Source organism: Salmo trutta, chromosome 4, assembly GCF_901001165.1.
Source record: "Salmo trutta chromosome 4, fSalTru1.1, whole genome shotgun sequence".
NCBI classification, from domain to species: Eukaryota; Metazoa; Chordata; class Actinopteri; order Salmoniformes; family Salmonidae; genus Salmo; species Salmo trutta.
Window position 1 is genome coordinate 56,652,089 of NC_042960.1, and position 21,160 is coordinate 56,673,248.

Sequence of the window (21,160 nt, forward strand, 5' to 3'; positions counted from 1 at the left end):
CAGAGCGGGCTGGGGGAGTCGAGGCGGGGTACAGAGCGGGCTGGGGGAGTCGGGCGGGGTACAGAGCGGGCTGGGGGAGTCGGGGTGGGGTACAGAGCGGGCTGGGGGAGTCGGGGCGGGGTACAGAGCGGGCTGGGGGAGTCGGGGCCGGGTACAGAGCGGGCTGGGGGAGTCGGGGCGGGGTACAGAGCGGGCTGGGGGAGTCGGGGCGGGGTACAGAGCGGGCTGGGGGAGTCGGGGCGGGGTACAGAGCGGGCTGGGGGAGTCGGGGCGGGGTACAGAGCGGGCTGGGGGAGTCGGGGCCGGGTACAGAGCGGGCTGGGGGAGTCGGGGCGGGGTACAGAGCGGGCTGGGGGAGTCGGGGCGGGGTACAGAGCGGGCTGGGGGAGTCGGGGCGGGGTACAGAGCGGGCTGGGGGAGTCGGGGCGGGGTACAGAGCGGGCTGGGGCAACTGCAGGCTGTAGCACATTTTGGGCCACTAGAAAATAACAGTTTATGGCGTCTGCCCAAGGTCAGCTCTTTGAGAAGAGGAGCTGGGAAGGCTCCATAGGCGCTGCCTGTTTGTATGCAGTCAGTCAGTCAGCAACAATTAAACCTCCAATAAGAAAGACACCCCCCCCCAAAAAAAACTCTGGACTAGTGACCTCCTCTTTTCTATGTCCTTTCTAGCCTAGCCTAACCTATTCCTTTACTTGAACTCTCCCTCTCTCTCCCTCTCCTCTCATCTTGCTATCTGACAACTTTGACAGTAGCACACAAAATGGATGGGAGAGCTACAAGGAGCTGGAGGCAGAGACTGGAGGCCATTTTGTAATGGCTCCAGGCACAGCAGAGAGATAGCGGTGGTCGACTATGAGGCCGATTTTCGTTTGCCCCAATGGATTCTAAAGATTAGGTACGGTGTGTTTGTATGTGTGTTTTAACCACCTGCACTTGCTAATTGCTGTTTCAAATTAAGATGGGGCAGTCATAAATACTAAACAAATCCAAATATATTCAATATTATATAATATAAAATAGCTTACAATATCTTACTTACTGCTAGGGCCATCTGTCTGACCATGGGGTTCTCTGCTTGGCTAAAAGTCCTGTGCCATCGGCCGAGGCCTAAGTCATGTAGCAGAGAGAGAGAGAGCGAGAGTGAGTGAGAGCGAGGAGAGAGAGAGAGAGGAGAGAGAGAGAGAGGACAGAGAGAGAGAGAGACAGAGAGAGAGAGAGTTCAGTCTGGTTCCAGGGCCTCCAGTCTTTGTAGTCTGTTGACTACTAAGCTCGCCCCACAGTCTCCCCATGGTCTCGCCTGGCTAAGGAAATTCATTAGTGAAGTAAGTACCACACCCTCTCTGCTCCCTCTGCTGAACACTGAACACACGGCAACTTTCTGTGCCGCATGACCAGTCAACACAAACACAATAACCTGCATCCGCACGAGCACCAACACAAACACAAATCCCAGGAACCACAACAACACCACTAATACCAACACTAATGCCGACAACAACCCCATGACTAACACCAACCCCCACACCACAACACCGGCCTCAATGGATACTAACAAAGTCTGAGTTAACCCTGTGCTTAAACACTTCAGACCAACTATAGTAGCTGTTAGCATTTCCCATAGATAAACATGCCACAATTAGCCAGCCTTACTCCCACGAGACCTTGTGGAACAGCTAAAGTTTGAATATGGATGATTTTCTATCTCTCGCTATAGCGCATATTGACCTATATTAAGAACTTTGATAGGTTGGTGCGCTGCTACCGTCTACTTCAGTCATTGGTTGACGCGCTATTATAAGTGCGTACACGTGACTCGTGGTAGCAAGGCGGCTAATTGTGACATGTTTTCCTATGGGAAAAGCTAACAGCTAATATAGTTTTCTAAAAGGCATAGTATGGACCCATGGTGTCCACAGCCTGGTATTGTGTTATGTCACCGACTCGCTGCATATAAGTGTAAGTGTGTATGTGTGTGTGTGTGTGGGTGGGTGTGTGTGTGTGTGTGAGTGTGTGTGTGTGTGTGTGTGTGTGTGTGTGTGTGTGTGTGTGTGTGTGGGTGTGGGTGGGTGGGTGTGTGTGTGTGTGTGTGTGTGTGTGTGTGTGTGTGTGTGTGTGTGTGTGTGTGTGGGTGTGTGGGTGTGTGGGTGTGTGTGTGTGTGTGTGTGTGTGTGTGTGTGTGTGTGTGTGTGGATCTCCCATATGAGAGCGAGTGTGTGGCAGTGAAAAGGGGAAAGGATGGGGCTGGTTACTTCAACATCATAGTTTACTCTCCACAAAGCTAGGAGGAGAAGAGGATCCCTGTGGTAGCATCAGCTGTCCCTATTGGAACGGAGGAGAGGAGCACCAATTACCAGCCTCCACTTAGCCGTGCTGCTGAAGGGTGGTCATTCTATACAAGGGCACTACTTGCAGGTGGAGTACGTAGCCTTGTTGAGGCAGCCAGGAATCTTTTATATATTGTTTTTAACGTTTGTAATGACAGTAGAGTGAACTGGTTCTATGCATGTTTATGGCCCTGATGTGAGTAACCCAACTCCTGTGACCACGGAGAAACATGGGTGGAGCAGAGGCAGTGGAACTTAATGTTTGACAGTTTACTAAAGTTTACTAATTTGGAACAGTTTACTAATTTGAAACCACGGAGTTACCGCAAGTCAGCACAAAGACAACAGCAGCACCGCCTCCATTATTCCAGCACCATTTCAACTTAAACATCATCAAATCAACAAGGCTATACTGTATATGCTTAGTGTAGTAGATTGAAAACAAAACAAAGATACCAAACAACAATTTAGTCCAATCAATGTTGCTAAATATCATGTGGCTGTCGAAGGGCTTGAAGAAGTAGGTGCCGACTGCAGAGGACAGGGGACACTGACTACCAAACATAAAGAACACCTCAGCTGTGTCAACTTGGCTGGATGTCCTCTGGGTGGTGGATCATTCTGGATACACACAGGAAACTGTTGAGCGTGAAAAACCCAGTAGCATTGTAGTTCTTGACACAAACCGATGCGCCTGGCGCCTACTACCGTACCCTGTTCAAAGGCACATAAATATTTTGTCTTTCCCATTCACCCTCTGAATGGCAGACATACACAATCTATGTCTCAATTGTCTCAAGGCTTAAAAATCCTTCTTTAACCTGTCTCCTCCCCTTCCTCTACACTGATTGAAGTGGATTTAACAAGTGACCTCAATAAGAGATCATAGTGTTCACCTGGACTCACCTGGTCAGCCTAATGTTTTGTATACTCAGTGTATGTGTGCTGTGTGGGTGAACCAAGACACACTGAAGGATGGCACAGTAATACACAACCATTTGAGCTATAAAGGCTTCACAAATAATGCCAAACTACTTTAATTGTACTCCAAACTGCAAGGAAGAACATTAGTCCATATTGGTTTTCTTTGCCTAGACAGTGTGAGATGCTATTCACTTGTTCTATGACTACATGCATTTTCACAATAACCTTTACTATACAAATATGAACTATTTTTGCAATAAATTACATAAATGTCACTATCACCATCCAACAAATTACAAGGATGTCCTAGAAATGTAATCAAGACATTACATTTCCAGATATGTAGATCTTAGTAAATACACTCACTCAATTACCTATTCTACTAGCGCTGCTTAATTTGAGAAAATGGTGGTGAGGAGAGGAGAGGGACTGGAGTAGATAAAATACACTCTGCTCCAGTAGCCAACTTCTAACTTTACACTCCTGCAGAGTCTGCAATTTTTCTGTGACAAAATTGCCATGGCGATGACTGAGGCCAAAAAAGGGAGGGAATATATGAGTGCTGGAAGAAAAGCTAGGAGAGGCTCTCAGCCCGAATGTTATCTGGAATATCGCTCAGCCTGGCAGGTACATAAAACAAGTATCCATCCAAACGATGCATACGGTAGGGGCCCTTTGGACGTGGTACACTACCGATTACAAACTCTCTAAAACATGACTATCTACTATCTGAAACTAGTCCAACTGCAAGAAACTAAGTACACACAAGTTTATTTTGCTGGTGATTTGATTCGCTCATTTGACCTTGCTCATTAGGTCTGCTGAGGTAAACTGATCGCGTGCAGGTCAAAGTTCAGACAAAAAGGCCTACACGGGGGACTTATAGTGTTGGGGCGGAATATCTACATCATCCCCAAACTCTCCCCCAGTCCAACATTATGTCATTATTACTGTGCTCAACATCTCTGCGGAGCTCGTGTGGTTTCATGGATAAATTGCATGTGACGTCCCAGCTGACATCCCGATAAACGCAGAGAGAATGAAATGGCCCCCAATCCTCAGTGTTGAGTGACGTAATGGGCTAATGGCTTCCATGTGTGAGGAGAAAGGAGAGGAGAGGTAGGGGGTCTGAGGGGAAACTGTCACAGTCTCTGCTCTGCTCCGGCCTTCTCTGGCCCCTGTGTATTGTATAGAATCCTGCTTAATACTGAGACTAGAGGACCTGTAGTGGCCACTGTTACCCACTCCTTAGTCTATAGTCTCCTTCACCATCAGTGCTGTAAGCCTGGTAAGCTAGTCTACACAATATATAACTGAGCTGGCAGCCCAGACAATTCATTCACATGGCAGGATATAATTGAACTCTAGAATTGTCTGATTAATAAAACATAAATGGTACTGAAAACAAACAAACAAAGAACATACATTTAGGAACATTGTTGACCGCTGGATTCTGTGTATTTAATATCTAAATACTGGTCGTCCCTGGTGACTGACTCACTGGTCAGTATGATACTGGTCTCAGTACCATGGTAGTTCCTCCTATCAACTAAATGTCATAACAGTAAGAGTTGAAAATCTAAGTCCATTTAGATTCTTCTAACTAGTAGTGACTTGTTTCAGCTGATCATCAACGAACCACAGTGTTAACTTATGCAATCTGTCAGTTACATAGAATCTGGCTAGGTGGAACTGCAAGCTCATCATATTCCTATGTGTATGGGGATATAGGCCTACATACAGCACAGGGTTAACTCTTCTCAAAAATATAGTCTAAATATCTAGGCCTAAGTATCGTCACAAAACCTGTAAAGTAAGATATTGTACATCATACTTTACTCATATCTTTACTCATATCAAATACTGTACTCATATCAAATACTGTACTCATATCAAATACTGTACTCATATCTGCACTGTAGGCAGGGGTGGCAGGTAGCCTAGCGGTTAGAGCATTGGGCCAGTAAGCGAAAGGTTGCTAGATCGAATCCTTGAGCTGACAAAGTAAAAATCTATCGTTCTGCCCCTGAACAAGGCAGTTAACCCACTGGTCCTAGGCTGTCATTGTAAATAACATTTTTTCTTAACTGACTAGCGTAGTTAAATAAAGCTAAAAAAATAAAAAAAATACTGTACTCATATCTAGCTGAGAAAACAGGCACATGGCTGCAATGGACATTGCCAAAGCCAACAGCTAGCCAAAACCTAAATAAAGCTCTACCCAGCGTGGCCAATTTAATAGCTACATTGTTTTATATTCGTAACTGAAAAAGTGATAGATACGTACAGTACATTATAGAAATTGTTAAACAAAATAATTCAAGCCTAGGTTGAAAATGACACTAAACACTGGACTGCATTTAAGCTTACCGGTCTGCTGATCAGATGAAATAAAACATTTAAAAAATAATACAGTGCACTAAATGTCAAAAGGAGCAGTGGCGGAACTTTCCCTGGGGATGGGGAGGGGGGAGATGTCCCCCCCACATTCTGAAATTGCATTTTTGTCCCCCCCAGTTTTATCATTGAAATGTGATACAAAACTAGGCAACGGTGTGCTTTAGCACCATTCAGACGTCCCTGAGTGGTCGGGTAGGCTGTTTGGAGTGTTTATCTGACTGGATACAAATAAATAATGTATGTTCCCCCACGTCTAAAACCAAAGTTGCCCTTGGTTCAACACATACTAGTTGAACAGTCAAATCATTTCTAGCTTCGTTATAGCAGAAATTGAATTTGTGGTGAGCATTTTGGTTCAATGATGGCCACCATCCTCAGATCTGTGCTTAACAGCTGGAATGAAACATATTGGATGGAAATCACTAATACTACAACCTCTGTAATGAACAGAAATCAAATTATTCTAAATACCAATTTCTACATTTAACAAATTAAGCAAAGTACTGGTGGTTTATGGTTATGTTGTGCTGGTGGATGATTCACTTTCAGTATGAGTACCATTGGTAAGAAAACATTGAACAATGTGTCACATGAGTCAAACCACAGACTCAGAGCCCCAAAAGACCATTTGGGTAAAAATATACATCATATGCTGAAACCTAGCTACTGTGGACAAAATGTAGGCCTACCTGTCAGCACAGGGTTACATTTATTTCAACTTTTTTCCAGCCATTGAGCATCAATCCAATTTGCTCAGGACAAACATACTTTTCAGATTAATACATATTTCTCAATAACCAAAACGTTATGTGTTGAAATGAATTATGATTCCCAGCGTTGTAGGAATTATGAATCCGAATTGTACAGTAGGCCTATTCTTTACATTAACTAACAATGTACATATTGCACTAGGCTTGCGATGCCAAACAAGATGCTAATCTCCTTCTTCCACCAAAATCTATTTAATCAACTGAGAATGAATGGTTTTATTGTGACAACTAAATTCAGTAAGAATTACAAACTATTGGCAACAATTAAAAAGCATTAGCTGAAATGTGGGAGCCAATATGCAGTAGTCTATATTTCCGAACCCTGAGTTACTACTAAAGACCCATTTTAACTTAAACAGAGATATATACATATTTGACTAATGATAGACAAGCAGAATTATGATGACTGTGAATTATTAACTAGGGGTGCACAATATATCGGTGAACATATCAGAATTGGCCAATATTAGCTAAAAATGCCAACATCGGTATCGGCCCGATGTCTAGTTTAAAACCGATGTGCAAAACCGATGTCAAAGTTGACGTGCATACCTATATAACGTAGGTACATGATGTAATGACGCCACGTAAATCGTTGCGCTACACGTGCAACACAGCATTCCTAACCTCGCCCACAATGTCTGCTGTGTGGATTGAGCAGTCAACAAGTCGAGCAGTCATTTGAAAGAGTAAGAATTTCAGCGAGACAACTCAAAGGCGAAATCCATTAACGTCAAGATAATGGAATTCACTGCCCTTGATAATCAACCGTTCTCTGTCGTTGGTGATGTTGGCTTTCGCCGACTGGTCGAGCACCGGTATACATGTTGCCCGCTGAGTTACACAGTAATAGCGTCACTGCGATTAGCTTCACAACATACTATGGAATACCGTTTGGGTCTTTGCGTGTCAAAAAAGATACAGGTCAAATAACACTATTTGACGCATTAAATAAGCTTTTAATTTGACATATCAAATAACACAGTTCTATTATAGAATGTTGTGTGTTCTGAATTTGCATGTGCAAGCCAAGCGCCACCACTACTATCAGTAGCACTGTCAAAGATGTATAAAAAGGTCCGCAAACAAGCAAACACCGGCAACGAACGATGTGTTTACAATACCTCGGTGGTAATAAAGCATCATTTGCTCGACCGCAACCGCTGGGGTAGCTAGCTTTAGCTTGGTACCTAGCTAGCACCAATACAACCAGCCTGAAAACAATGACCAGTAGAAACTGTAGTCATTTTTATTATTCTTAGCAATAATTTAGGAATCCTTGTGAGTAAGTATTAGCTAGGTAGCCACTTGTTGTTCGCCTATTGAAATTGAACTTCAGTTCATGAAAATATATAGCTAGCCAGCTACTTAACCCTGTTGCCTAAAGCTAACATTATAAGCAGCCAGCTAGCTTCATCTGAATAGTGAAGCTCGACCGGACCGGGTCATGTGTTGTGAAGCTAGCCATAATAAGGATTAGGCACAATAGTGGAATTTGCGGTTTGCCTTCAAAATAAAGGTACCTCTTTGAAAGTGATGCAGAAGGTTATAATTGGTGGAATCATGCCATATTTAGACTAGATAATGTTAAACAAGGTTGGAATGTGAAGCAATGAAATGGGGTATCAGTCTACTCGGTGACACCCACAGAACACAACTGTGAAGAGTTTACTCAAATATTAGCATTGTAGCTCTCATCGCGGGACTATGTGTGAAATCATCACCCCAGTCAGCCTATTGTGTGTATTGACATTCATATTGCACTGTCCAGCTTTACCTAAGGATTGGGGATCAATGAAATGGGGTATCAGTCTACTCAATACCTAAGATATTTTTTCCCAACATCCTCCTCAGAGTTATCAGACTCCAAAACATTCACACAGTATTGTTTTTCCTCGGGAATAGTGTTCAATACACATAGGTTGACAGTAAATGTGGCTCAATTCACAGTTGTTTCAGAGTCCTGCAATAAGAGCTACGATGTTAATGTTCTTTGGGTGTCACTGAGGAGACTGATACCCCATGTCATTGATCCACAATCCATAGGTAAGTCTGTACAGTGAAATAAGTATGCCCCCAATGCAATTCTAAAATATAATACATCCAGTGTGATATCAACAGGTTTTGGTCAAATGAACAAATTATTGCCTTTTGTTGATTTTATATAACAACATTCCAACCTCGTTTAGCATGATCTATTCAATTATGGCATAATTCTACTATTTGTATTAATTTGCATCATTTGCATGACATACTTTTATTTTGAAAGCTAATCGCAAAGTCCACTATTGTGGCTAATTCTTATTGTGGCTAGCTTCACATAGATGGGTCAGACCACCATTAATCAAATAAGAACAGTCTCATAAATTAGGGTTATTGAAGGCTACTGTAACAGATTATTAGCTTTTTTTATGACCAGCATTGTAGGTGCGCGAGACAACTTAATCAGCATCATAGCATACGTATCAATGAATCGTTGTGACATATGAAATACGAGTGGGTGTAATCAATGTGTAATAACTACGTAAAAAATGTATGAACGCGTTCAATTATTATGTGACGTGCAGTCATATTCAGGTCCTGATTGGTCAACAAGCTTATTTGACACGTCAAATAGTATTATTTGACACGCAAGACCCAAACGGCTTTCTATAGTATGAGAAATCCAGGTTGAGAATGAAACGACTGAACAAATGAACAACGAAACAACACAGCAAGAATGTGAAAGAAATAGGTTTGATGATGTTTTACTGGTAATGGGGACATACGTAAATGCCAACAAAATAACCTTTTGGTCAGTGTGTGTGTGTGTGTGTGTGTGTGTGTGTGTGTGTGTGTGTGTACTATTTGTATTAATTTGCATCATTTGCATGACATACGTTTATTCTGAAGGCTAACCGCAAAGTCCACTATTGTGGCTAATCCTTATTGTGGCTTGCTTCACATAGATGGGTTCGACCACCATTAATCAACCCTGACCTGTTCACCGGACGTGCTACCTGTCCCAGACCTGCTGTCCCAGACCTGCTGGAACCCTGACCTATTCACCGGACGTGCTACCTGTCCCAGACCTGCTGTTTTCAACTCTCTAGAGACAGCAGGAGCGGTAAAGATACTCTCAAAGATCGGCTATGAAAAAGCCAACTGACACTTACTCTTGTGTTACTGACTTGTTGCACCCTCGACAACTACTATGATTATTATTATTTGACCATGCTGGTCATTTATGAACATTTGAACAACTAGGCCATGTGCTGTTATAATCTCCACCCGGCACAGCCAGAAGAGGACTGGCCACCCCTCATAGCCTGGTTCCTCTCTAGGTTTCTTCCTAGGTTTTGGCCTTTCTAGGGAGTTTTTCCTAGCCACCGTGCTTCTACACTTGCATTGCTTGCTGTTTGGGGTTTTAGGCTGTGTTTCTGTACAGCAATTTGAGATATCAGCTGATGTAAGAAGGGCTATATAAATAAATTTGATTTGATTTGATTTGATTTGTGTGTGTGTGTGTGTGTGTGTGTGTGTGTGTGTGTGTGTGTGTGTGTGTGTGTGTGTGTGTGTGTGTGTGTGTGTGTAACCTTTATTTAACTAGGCAAGTCAGTTAAGAAAAAATTCTTATTTACAATGACGGCCTACCCCAGCCAAACCCGGATGACGCTGAGCCAATTGTGCGCCGCCCTATGGGACTCCCAATCACGGCCGGATGTGATACAGCCTGGATTCGAACCAGGGTCTGTAGTGACGCCTCTTGCACTGAGATGCAGTGCCTTAGACCACTGTGTCCATGTGTGTGTGTTAACTATTTAACTGTACTAGAATGCTTAAAAGGCCGCAAAAATGTTAAATATCGGATATCGGTATCGGCCAAAAATGTCATCACTATTATTAACAGTTCAAAAATATATTTTTCTAGTACAGGTGAATTGGCTTGATCACACTCATTCTAACTACTCAGAAGAGAAACTCAGTGCAAATGATTTTTGTGATGAAAAATATGAGCTGATCCAATAGAGAAGAACAAAGCTAACATAGACTATAGTTATCAAATATATATATATTACTGTAATGACCATGTAATGACCATGTAATGAGTCTCTCTCACACACGCACACACACACACACACGCACACACACACACACACACACACACACACACACACACACACACACACACACACACACACACACACACACACACACACACACCTAATTTTTATCTTACAATTCTGCGAAATAGCCTTGATCTATATAATTTCTCCAAATGTATCAAAATAAAACACAATATATTAACAAAAGGGCATAAGAATATACTGCACGTTTTAGGGGATCACACTGTATTCATTTAGCTGTGGCCCCACACCCCCCAAAAAAAATGCGGGATGGAAAAAAACACTTTTAGTGTGAACTGAAATAACTAAAACCAGACAGAAAGTTTGTAGAAATATAATTGACCTATATATTTTTCAGTAATATAATTTTGAGAACTCGAAATCGTCAAAATAAAAAATAAAAACGATTAAACCAATAAAAGAAAAAAATGAATTTAGGAGAACTTTTGGCATGGCGGCAATACCAACCGGGTACGCAGGGCACATGCTTGGGGTCACAATTGATTTTGTTATGTTTCAGCATAAGGACACAGAATTAGCCATGACAAAATGTGCAGAATTTGTGAAAAATGTGCTTTAAAATGTCGCTTTTTTTCTCTCAGCTCCAGAAATGACCTTCTCACAGTCATTCTACAAAATAATTAACCCGGGAGGGGGAGGGACACAATTTCTATATTCAACGAGGATCAAATGTCTACTGGAATTGTCCGTATAGTTTCTCAGTTATTACGTTTAGCACCACCGTACAAAGAGCAGCACTTTGCATTCTAGCAGCATACCGTCACAGCTGCATTGGATGTGCCTATTTGCCTTGTATTGTTTAAGTATTTGAATGACTGTACACAACATGGGACAGCGTCTTGGTAGCTAGTGATTCAAATGTAGTTTTCTTTAAACAATTTACTTTACCGGACAGTATATGAGATGCAACTCGTCTTTAAAAAAGAAGGAAATGGCTACTTGTTACTATACTTTCAAAGCACCTTGCATTAACAGTAATCGATTTCTAGAACGTTTTGTCATAATATCTCTTTGTAATCAAAATACAACACAGTAGACCTATTCTGTGTAGCTATGAAAATAATGAAAATCAAACATCGAAGTAGGGGCCTTTGAAAAAAGTATTTCATATATAATCCAATCACCTGATTTCACTATCTGTTACAAGCCACACCCCACTGGGCAAAACCTGGTTGAATCAACGTTGTTTGTCATGTCATTTCAACCCCACAACATTTTTTGGATGACTTTGAATCAACGTTGAAAACTGATTGGATTTGAAAAAAAGTAATCAACGTAAGGGAATTTCTACTTTTTTTTACCCAACTTTTAACTTAAATCCAATGATATGGTGAGATGTTTTGTTGATTTCACGTTGAATTCATATTACTTAACAACCCAAATGCAAACCAAAACTAGACGTTGGAATGACGTCTGTGCCGTGGGACAGCACTATAACAAACTACTCAGTTTGGTTTCTCTGCAAATACAGATATGATGTTGAAATGCTATGGCATCTGTAGGACCAGCATCACTACAACCCAGTGAAAATGCAAGTTCAAGTACAAATGCTCAAGTACAAATACACAGACTTGCCGGGGGAATTATTTTTGCAACACAATGAGTATGTTGTCTGCTTACATACAGTTCACAGATACACACACAGTCGTGTAATAAGGCAAGATAGTTAACTATCAAGTTAACAACATTTACTCAATGGTTAATTATTAGAAATTGACAGGAAATAATCATTTTGACATTTTCAGTGCAGCTTTACACGTTTTACCAGTCTGTGTGTGTGTGTGTGTGTGTGTGTGTGTGTGTGTGTACAGTACATGCGCACAGTTGTGTGCTGAGTACGCCCAAATCTTCTTTGTATCTGTGTGTACCTACCATACAGTATACTAGACTACAATGCCCATATGTGAAGGAAGGCCTGTCCGGGATCTATTATTGGGCAGGTATAGTGTTACAAAGAGAGAGAGAGAATGAGAAAGAGAGAGAGAGAGAGAGTGAGAGAAAATACTGCAAACCATCTGCCCCTCCACATGCAACAGAGTTAGCTACCCCTGGAAGACTGCCATCCCCGCCAAAAAAGGCCTTAGGTGGCTCACTCAACTGCCAGCCAAATGCACTATCGGGGGTTAGCAAGTGGGCACATACAGGATATCCGTGGATAAATCAGCCCTACCTTCATGACCGTTAAGTTCCATATATGTAATGGACTGAATACAATCTACTATCAGTACAGGCCTCACGCTCATCATTTGAAAATGTGGATAGGAGGTAATAAAGGCCTATGTTTTTTTTCAATCAACAAATTCACTAAACAATAGTGCCAGTTCAAAGTCTAATGTAGCCTGAATCCTGTTCTTCATGAAAACCATGAAATACTGCTCATAACCTCACAGATAGGCATTTCACATCATTGAGGAAAAAGCTTGTATACTCAGTTTGATTGTCCATGAGACAATGAAGTGAAATATTGCAGTTATTATAATGATATCATAATTACTTACAATTTAAGGGTATTGAGTGTAATCTGCTGAAATGACATTTTGTGCCAACAACATCTAATATGTAGTATGAATTAATATTATCACTAGATAATTACATTCTCATTTATTTCAGCGCTGCTAAATGTATCACAAAATGACAGCAACCATATTATAATGAGCAAATCCCGACACACTGAATAAGTGTGAAATTGTAAATTAGAAGGAAATAATTGTCAGTCAGATTGACTTATTTGCTTCAATATTAGCTTAAAATCTGTAAAGAAATGATCCTTTATCCAAGGGAAATGTCTGTGCATTGCAGGGACGTGACTTGTTACTATTTGTATTATACATGCGATTGTGTATTGAAAATGTATGTATTGTGCAGGTATGTATGCTGCTGTGCAGAGAAGAATAAGGGATATGAGAAAGGCACAGGAGCCTTCTCCTGTTGCTCAAAATAACCATGTAGAAGAAATCCATTGTATCAGTTTAAATCAAGTCTTCGATGAACAACAAATGAGCCTGTAAATATGGCAAAATTAGAATAACTCATAATTCCAACACCAACCTTAATTTACATAGATTTTTGACCAAATTGGGTACCACAATGTATCACTCCACACACATTGTCACCTAACCCAAAACCGCATCACTCACACTAAATATCTCCACAAACGTGGTCTTCCACAGTCCCAATGATTACCACGAAATCAGATTAACTTGACAGTAATCAACGCACCATTAAAGGATCCCTCTGGTTTTAAGAAAAACACAGATTTTTCTAGATTTTGAGTGGAAGTCACAGTATTATACTTTTTGAGTTTGAGTAGTAATACATATATAGTAATTTGCCATGAATTAAACAATTTCATAACAAACATAAAGTAGTACCTTTGTGCAATACACGACTATATGCAATGGCTTCCGATTGCGTTTTTTAATTCACCACGTGCATCAAAATCAAAAAGAAACAGATAAAAACTATAGTGCGTGTGAAGTCCATTATTTTGTACAAAGGCTACAAAGAGTAATAAACATAAATTATACTAAAGGGAATTCAACACATGTACACAATGAATAGACTCACACACTCACACATAGAGAAACAGGTATTACCTACAGATATTCCACAGTAGAGGCGATTCCGAAACATTCCGAAACATTCCGAATCCGGAGGTGAAATTCTAAGCAGGTTTTCTCTTCCTCTCTTTTTCTCCTGCGGGATCCACATACAGTATCTGTTGAGGAGAACAGGAAGCCATCATCCTCTGTGTCCCTGGCAGCTCTGGTAAAGCAGCCAGGCAGGCAGGCCCTCTCGTAGCCCAGCCAAGACCCAGCCCAGAGCCCCAGCCCACGGCCGCTGCTACCTCGCCTGGCCGCCATGGGCTGGGCCCAGGCCTGGTGTGCCTGCAACAAAAGGAGGCCATGAGGCTGTCTGGAAGGCTCCAGCTAAGCCGTCTGCTAGTTAACAAGTCTTTGAATGAGGAATGTTAGCAAACAGACAAACAGCATGTCTGATGCATGCAAATAGCACAACCAGTCCAATCACAGCCTTGGCTGCCCACATGAATAATTCAGCAGTCTGAAAAAGGAACCCCACTCCCTCCCTCCCTTCTTCCCTCCCTTCTTCCCTCCCTCTGTCTTCCCAACTCGAATGTGTTCGTTACCAGACTAAGTGCAGTTACAGTAAGTATTCAAACCTCCATTTCCCAAGCTGTCTCAGCCCCTGAAATCAGTTATAATACTTAACTCAATCATGCATCGGTGGCACAAAACCATGGTCACTTCTTATGTTTTCGCTGAAAAAAAATAAAAATAATAATCAGCATTATTCTGTAATTTTTTGGGGGGAGGCACCTGTCCCAGAAATAGCTCCAGCCCAACACAGCATTTAAAAGCGAGCGAGAGAGAGAACAAGGGAGGGAAAGAGAGGGTGCGAGAGGGAAAGACACAGTGAAAGCAAGGAAGAAGAGGGAGGTGCAGTACTTCTAGGTGAGAGAGTTTCTGGCGCTCACGAAGAGCATGTCTTTAACACGCAGATGTGCAACACGCTCAGAGACTGAACACGTTCCCCTGCTTGTCACCCACAGACAGTCACTAGGAGGAAGAGCGTGAAGAAGAGGGCTTAACCCAGCAGAAATGGAATGGTGCCCGTACGCACACATCTCCAGGAGGAAGAAGGCCCATCACGTGGCGGGAGACAAAAACGACGAAACAACGACAAAAATAATATCATATTTAAAAGAAACACCAACAGAAACTCTTTCACATAAAAACACACAACTCTGGGTAACAATGCAGATGAAAATAACACCAAATAGGAGAAATAACACCAAGATACAAATTGCCGCAAAAATCGGCGCGCAAAACTACGAAAAGGCCCCCAAAAAGCATCTTGTTGCCAGGTTTTTGCAGAGCCCCTGTGCAGATAGTTGGAGGCAGAGGGTTAAAATCCAGCTAGTAGTAAAAAATGTCCCTCTGTGGAAGGGCGGGCTGTGGGGAGGCCCTGACTGGAGGAATATCAGCAGACTTCTTTTCTTTTTCTTTTTTCTTCCCCACAGAGCCTGAGTCTCTCCCTTGCATGCAGCTGGAGCTGAGAGAAGGGGAGCGAGCGAGAGAAGAGAGGAGAGGAGGAGAGAGGAGAGGAGGAGAGAGAAGAGGAGTGAGGATAGAGGAGAGGAGATAGCAAGCGCAGAGTGAAGGAGAGAAAGCTCAAGTGATGATGAAATAGGAGGTGCGGCGGAGCGCGAGAGCCAGACACTTCTTGATCACACGTCCAACACGGCAAGGAACTGTATTTGCACTTGAGAGGGAGGGAGAGAGAATGAAGGAAGGGAGATGGAGGCCGAGAGGGAAAGAGAGAGAGAGAGAAAGAGAGAGCGAGAGGGGAGAGAGAGTGGGAGGGCGAAAAGCAGGCAAGGGTGGGAGGGGGTAGAGGAGGAAGAATGACACAGAAATCCACTCCTCCAGCAGTGCGCAGACGCAGTGTACACACTCACGCCATACTAGCACACGCTACACCCCGACAATCAACTACACACAAGAGCAGAAATAAGAGAGAAAATGAGAGAGATAAAAGAGAGAGAAAGAGAGAGAGAAAAGAGAAAAGAGAGAGAAAGAGAGAAAAGAGAGAGAAAAGAGAGAGAAAAGAGAGAGAGAAAAGAGAGGGAGAAAAGAGAAAGAGAGAGAAAAGAGAGGGAGAAAATAGAAAGAGAGAGAGAAAAGAGGCAGAAAATAGAGAGAAAAGAGATCAACAGACAAACACTCAGAGTGGATAAGGAACTTGAAATATGCAACATATCTGAGAGCAGGTTAAATGATTAACCTTATCTGGTACGGTACAGTACAGTACTGTAGCGCTCTCTCTGTCGTCAAGCTGCAACAGCCTGTCTGGATCACATTCTGCAGCCAGCCACGACTCACAGACAGAGTATTAACTCTTTAGCATGCCACAGCAGCTAGCGTGGAAGCAGCATGGAGAAGACAAAAAACATAAGCTACTTGCGTATAATACTGTAGTGTAGCACGTGGCAGGGTAGGAGCTGGGTTTGTAGAGTTACAGTACAGCAAGACCCTCCTCCTCCTGTCCTGACTCGATCACTCCGAGGGGCTAAACATTGCACGACCCTTACAGCTATTTTGGCAAGGAGTCAAAAGCCTGATAACCATTCTGTATGAGACCTCACTGCTTTTCTGGAAGAAAAACAGCTGCCGTGATTACAATGTGATTGTGAATTCACAGAAAACACGAGTGGTTCTGATTTGTCCTGGGTAAAAAGGCAGAGGATAGCTTATCCAAATAACCCAGGAACAATAGCTGTACTGACTAAAAACTTAGCAGATTTAAAACCAATAGGAAAAGATCTTTGAGTGTATTTGGGTCTAAAGTATCCCTTACCCTGGAATCGTCTAGAGTCCTGCATCGTGACGCGCTCCACCTTCCCTAAACCCTGCTGTTTGAGCGAGCGTGCACACGCACATGTGCACGCGCACACGCACACACACACAATTATGTACTACAGGACTACAAAACAACATGGCAGACCAGTCCTCCATCTTAGTTCATACTGATTATTCTTTTGATTCACGTGTCTGCCTATCTCAGTTTTTTATGCTCCTTCTCTCCCTTCCTCTCGTCCTGCTTCTCTCTCTCTCTGTCCCGCCACCTTCTCCACTCTGCAACCAGCATTTGGCTTTTTCCATTTGTGGCAGATTACTGTAAGGCTATTGTAAAACAACTTCCTGCCTCTTTTGGCTCTGGTTCCAAAAAACGGCAAAGGCTGGGCTCACATGTCTCCCCCCCTCTCTCCCCGAAGTATCAGGAGGTCTAAAAAGAGAGAAAGCCAGAAAAAGGAAAAGTGTAAAATCTCTGCATGTCTCCTCTTGAGGACTTATTTTGATGCCTTGTGTCTTTAATGCCACATGAGAAGTAAAGGAGGAGAGCAGGGGACTGCATGCCTAGCAGAACGGAAAGGTGGGGAAAACTCTAATTTTGCTGTTTTTACTGTGTAACCTTCTGTTGGTTTGTGGAGGACATTTATGCTGTTAGGTTAGCTCAGACAAAACTACCCAACATGGCTGCTGCTGCAGGGTTCCCGTCTTGTCTGCGGAATGAGTCTGTGAGGGGTACTTTTCCTAACGCAGCCACCCGGTTCCTTTCATCGCTGGCTTTTTCTCTCTCCCTCGTTAGAACAGCACAGCAACACCCGACCGACCGGAGGCTCCTCCGCTCACTCACTCCGAGGACTCTCTCCTCTCCTCCTCTTCATGACAAGGTTCAATAAGACACAGGTGGCCACATTCAATGGACCTGCAGAGGGAAAAAACATTGTTTGTGTTTACTTACTGAAGACATGGTGCAACCAAGTTCGGGCGTTATTAACAGTCTCTCATCTTCTTTTTAAAAAATGACACAAAATGGGTTGGATGTGTCTGCTTTGGAATGAGCTAGAACCCTAGAACCCAATCCCCAGCACTGCAGCCTCACGTCACATCTCGCCATGCGTTTTAACCAATTGAAAAACTCACGTCTTTGCGTTGAAACATATAGGTTTAAACATATAGTTTGTGGATATTGTAGATATATATTAAGAATAAGTATTTTTGTATGTACAATCCTGCTCAGTTTCAGTAGAGGACAGACAGTGGGGGAAATGTACATGGAACTATGAATTTGTTTTAGTTTTTGGTTTGGAACGGTCTGTAGTAATAATTTAGCTTAGTGTGCATGTAGCACAGAATTTGCAAGAAGTTCACTTGAGGATAAGGTTTTGGTTTTGGGAGGATGCCAACTTTTACGACTGTGTGCCTCTACCTCGCTCCCCTCTTCTCTACTCTGGTTGCATTTGTCTGTATTGAATTATATTTAAAAATGTATTTATATATGTAATTATATATGTAATTATTATATTTTAAGTTGTGTTTTAGAATTGTAAATTACTTTAACCATGCTTTCTTTAAACACTTTTCAAATAATAAATTAAGCAATTTAAAGATGACACGTTTTAATATTTTTTTTACTTAGATATTTTTTAAGGAATGCTTTCTTACACAGGTGTGTATAAGAACTTTGGCAAACAATACCATTAAAAAACAATGTCCTAGTACAACATAAAAAAAGCTTGGAGGGAGGACTATTCTTCTATAGTATATTTGAAGGGATTTCTTAACCCTATTGTTAATAATTACGATCAGCTATGGAATGCTATGTATCTCAATCAGCATTAATTCGTAGAATCTTTAGATAATATCACAATAGATTAAATGGTTAATAAAGTTTAAAGTAAATATCCAACCTGTTAGTCAAAGCTATGTTCCTGGTTTTGAAATGCTACAAATCCACATAACTCACTACAGTGGATGGTGAAGGAGAGAATGATCAGAGTAGGAAGTTAACTAACACGTCAGTAAATGTGGCTTAGCTATCGACACGTGAATACCAATTCAGTCATTCAGTCCTATTCAAGGACATTTTTTATAAAATGGCGGACGCTGGCATGTCATTTACCGGCTTCATTCAGAATTTTTAAGTATTGTAATACATTCAAAACTTAACCTTGCTTAATAAAATGTATTCCCGTACTACACATTTTGTAACAAGTGAACTATAACGACTCCAGGAAAAATCCTCACACATTTTGTCTCTGTCTTGTCTTTCAACTCTTAAATCGACAAGCTGGTTATACATTTGTAAGGAAGTATTTGGAATAACAAACATAATTCAACAGAAAAAAATAAGCACAATCAATATGAAAATTGCTATGTGGTCTTAGATAACTTAAAATCTATGACAAAACACCTAAAATAGTATCCAACCATTTCATATGTAGTTGCTGTACTGATAAATAAATACATTCAATGTTAACCAGTAGTATATCACTAGTATATATGGTAAAAACAGATCATGCAAATATAATTTTCTCTAACTGGTCCTACAGAAAATTATAACTTTTGTTAGTATGCATGTTGGATCTTATCATGGTAAACAAAAAATATGTAATACATCAAATGTTTATTTTGGGATAATAAGAATTCCTGATCATGCAAAATGTAGGCTGTTGGATTCTCACTTCTTGCTTTTCTCATGTGTTATGAGTAATTAACTAAATAAAAGGTCGGCCAAGGGAAGATCAAACTAAATGCAACAAATGATCTATGCAAAAGAATGACAAGATAGCTCTATGTACAACACTACATCTTTATTTTCTGCACAGGGGGCATAATCATGGCATTCTCTAATTTAACTAATTGAAATGTCGTTTTTTTTGTCTCACTCTAAAATGTTTTGTGCTCCATAATTTGTATACATAATTTGGAGTCACAGAGTAACAGTCACAAGGTCTCTGAACACCATTTTTGAAAGCTGTCATACCTAACACTCGGTATTCCATGTAGGTCACATAAGGAGAGTCAAGGACACATGATTAGGAGCCCGTTTGCTTGTCTTTAGTGTCTAGAAACACAGGAAACAGCCAGGAAAGGAATATGAAATTGCAGTGGGCAGCAGCTCCGCATAGGCAAACATGATCTACTCTCCTTTACCCATTAACCACCAACAGGAGTACAAGCCAGATTTCTGACTGTGCAGGATCAGAAACTGCAATGCATCAGGATACCAGGCACATACAGCTGACACATCACAAAGAAACAATTGATATTCTATAGCAGGGTTCCAAAACAGGCGGCCTGCGGGCAAACTTCGGCCTTCGGGTGATTTTATTTGGTTATTCTGATCAAAAATAATAAAAATAAATAAAAATAATAATACAAAATAGAAACTATATAATTTTCATTGTTGGACATAAAAGACTGTAAAATCACCAGGAAATCAGCATAAAGTGTTTTAATTTAGGAAATCTGTTCCCAAGTATTCTCACGCATAAACAGAGGCATACAGTATGTGATCGTATCCCAATGTAATCAAGGTTTGAAATTATTCTGTTTTTGTCAAATACTATGTCTGTTTGGGATTCTTGCGGTCAATTTGCAGTCTACAAATTATTTGTAACCATGTTCCAGCCCCCCGACCATCCACTCAAGGAAAAATCGGCCGTGACTGAATGTAATTGGGGACTTCAGTTTTAAAGGAAGCTAATCAGGAGAATAGCACCAATCCACAAGGCCGGATGGCCCTACGTACGCAGGGATGAAAGACTTGGACTCCCTCTCTAGGAACAGGGGCAGAGTGAGTCTATGAGGTGGTCTTGCTTCAACCCGGCACGTGTCTAAACAACTTCTCTATTACACCTGACCTCTGAGGGCACTCCCCATCGAGCAGGGAACAAAGGCCATGACCCTGGGGTCAAAAGTGTTATACGGGAGGCCCAATGAGGAACCCAGTGCTGTTTGCTTTAAGAAGGTAAAGATGACTAACACATTAACTAATGCTGAATAGGGGATTATCCCCGAGGGACGTCACTCACAGGGTCTACACATCACGTCTTATTAACACCCCTGACCTCTGGTCCATCACCTCAGGCAGCTGACTGCGACCACCACTCTCCCTCTCTGTCTATGTGTAAGGATAACACGCACGCACGCGCAGGCGTGCGCGCACACACACACACACACACACACACACACACACACACACACACACACATACACACACACATACACACACACACACACACACA

At 41.9% G+C, this 21,160-nt stretch overlaps 3 long non-coding RNA genes across 4 annotated transcripts in view; 1 reads left to right on the forward strand and 2 right to left on the reverse strand.

The window, feature by feature from the left end:
- Nucleotides 1-662: 662 nt before the first annotated feature.
- LOC115192674 (uncharacterized) lies at nt 663-14,618 on the reverse strand. Its single transcript, XR_003877980.1, has 2 exons — nt 14,146-14,618; nt 663-1,107 (listed from the first exon to the last, which is right to left on the reverse strand). It is a non-coding gene; the product is annotated as an uncharacterized LOC115192674 (long non-coding RNA).
- Nucleotides 14,619-17,067: 2,449 nt separating this feature from the next.
- LOC115192673 (uncharacterized) lies at nt 17,068-18,523 on the forward strand. Its single transcript, XR_003877979.1, has 2 exons — nt 17,068-17,499; nt 17,716-18,523. It is a non-coding gene; the product is annotated as an uncharacterized LOC115192673 (long non-coding RNA).
- LOC115192672 (uncharacterized) overlaps nt 17,109-21,160 on the reverse strand; it is a 49,793-nt gene continuing 45,741 nt past the window's right edge. Inside the window, exons 1-2 of one of the 2 annotated variants that reach the window (XR_003877978.1) lie at nt 18,821-20,225; nt 17,109-17,835 (exon numbers count right to left, since the gene is read on the reverse strand). This is a non-coding gene — a long non-coding RNA (uncharacterized LOC115192672). Of the gene's footprint in view, nt 17,836-18,820; nt 20,226-21,160 lie in introns of those variants that run through there. The other variant, XR_003877977.1, reaches the window with a different exon arrangement.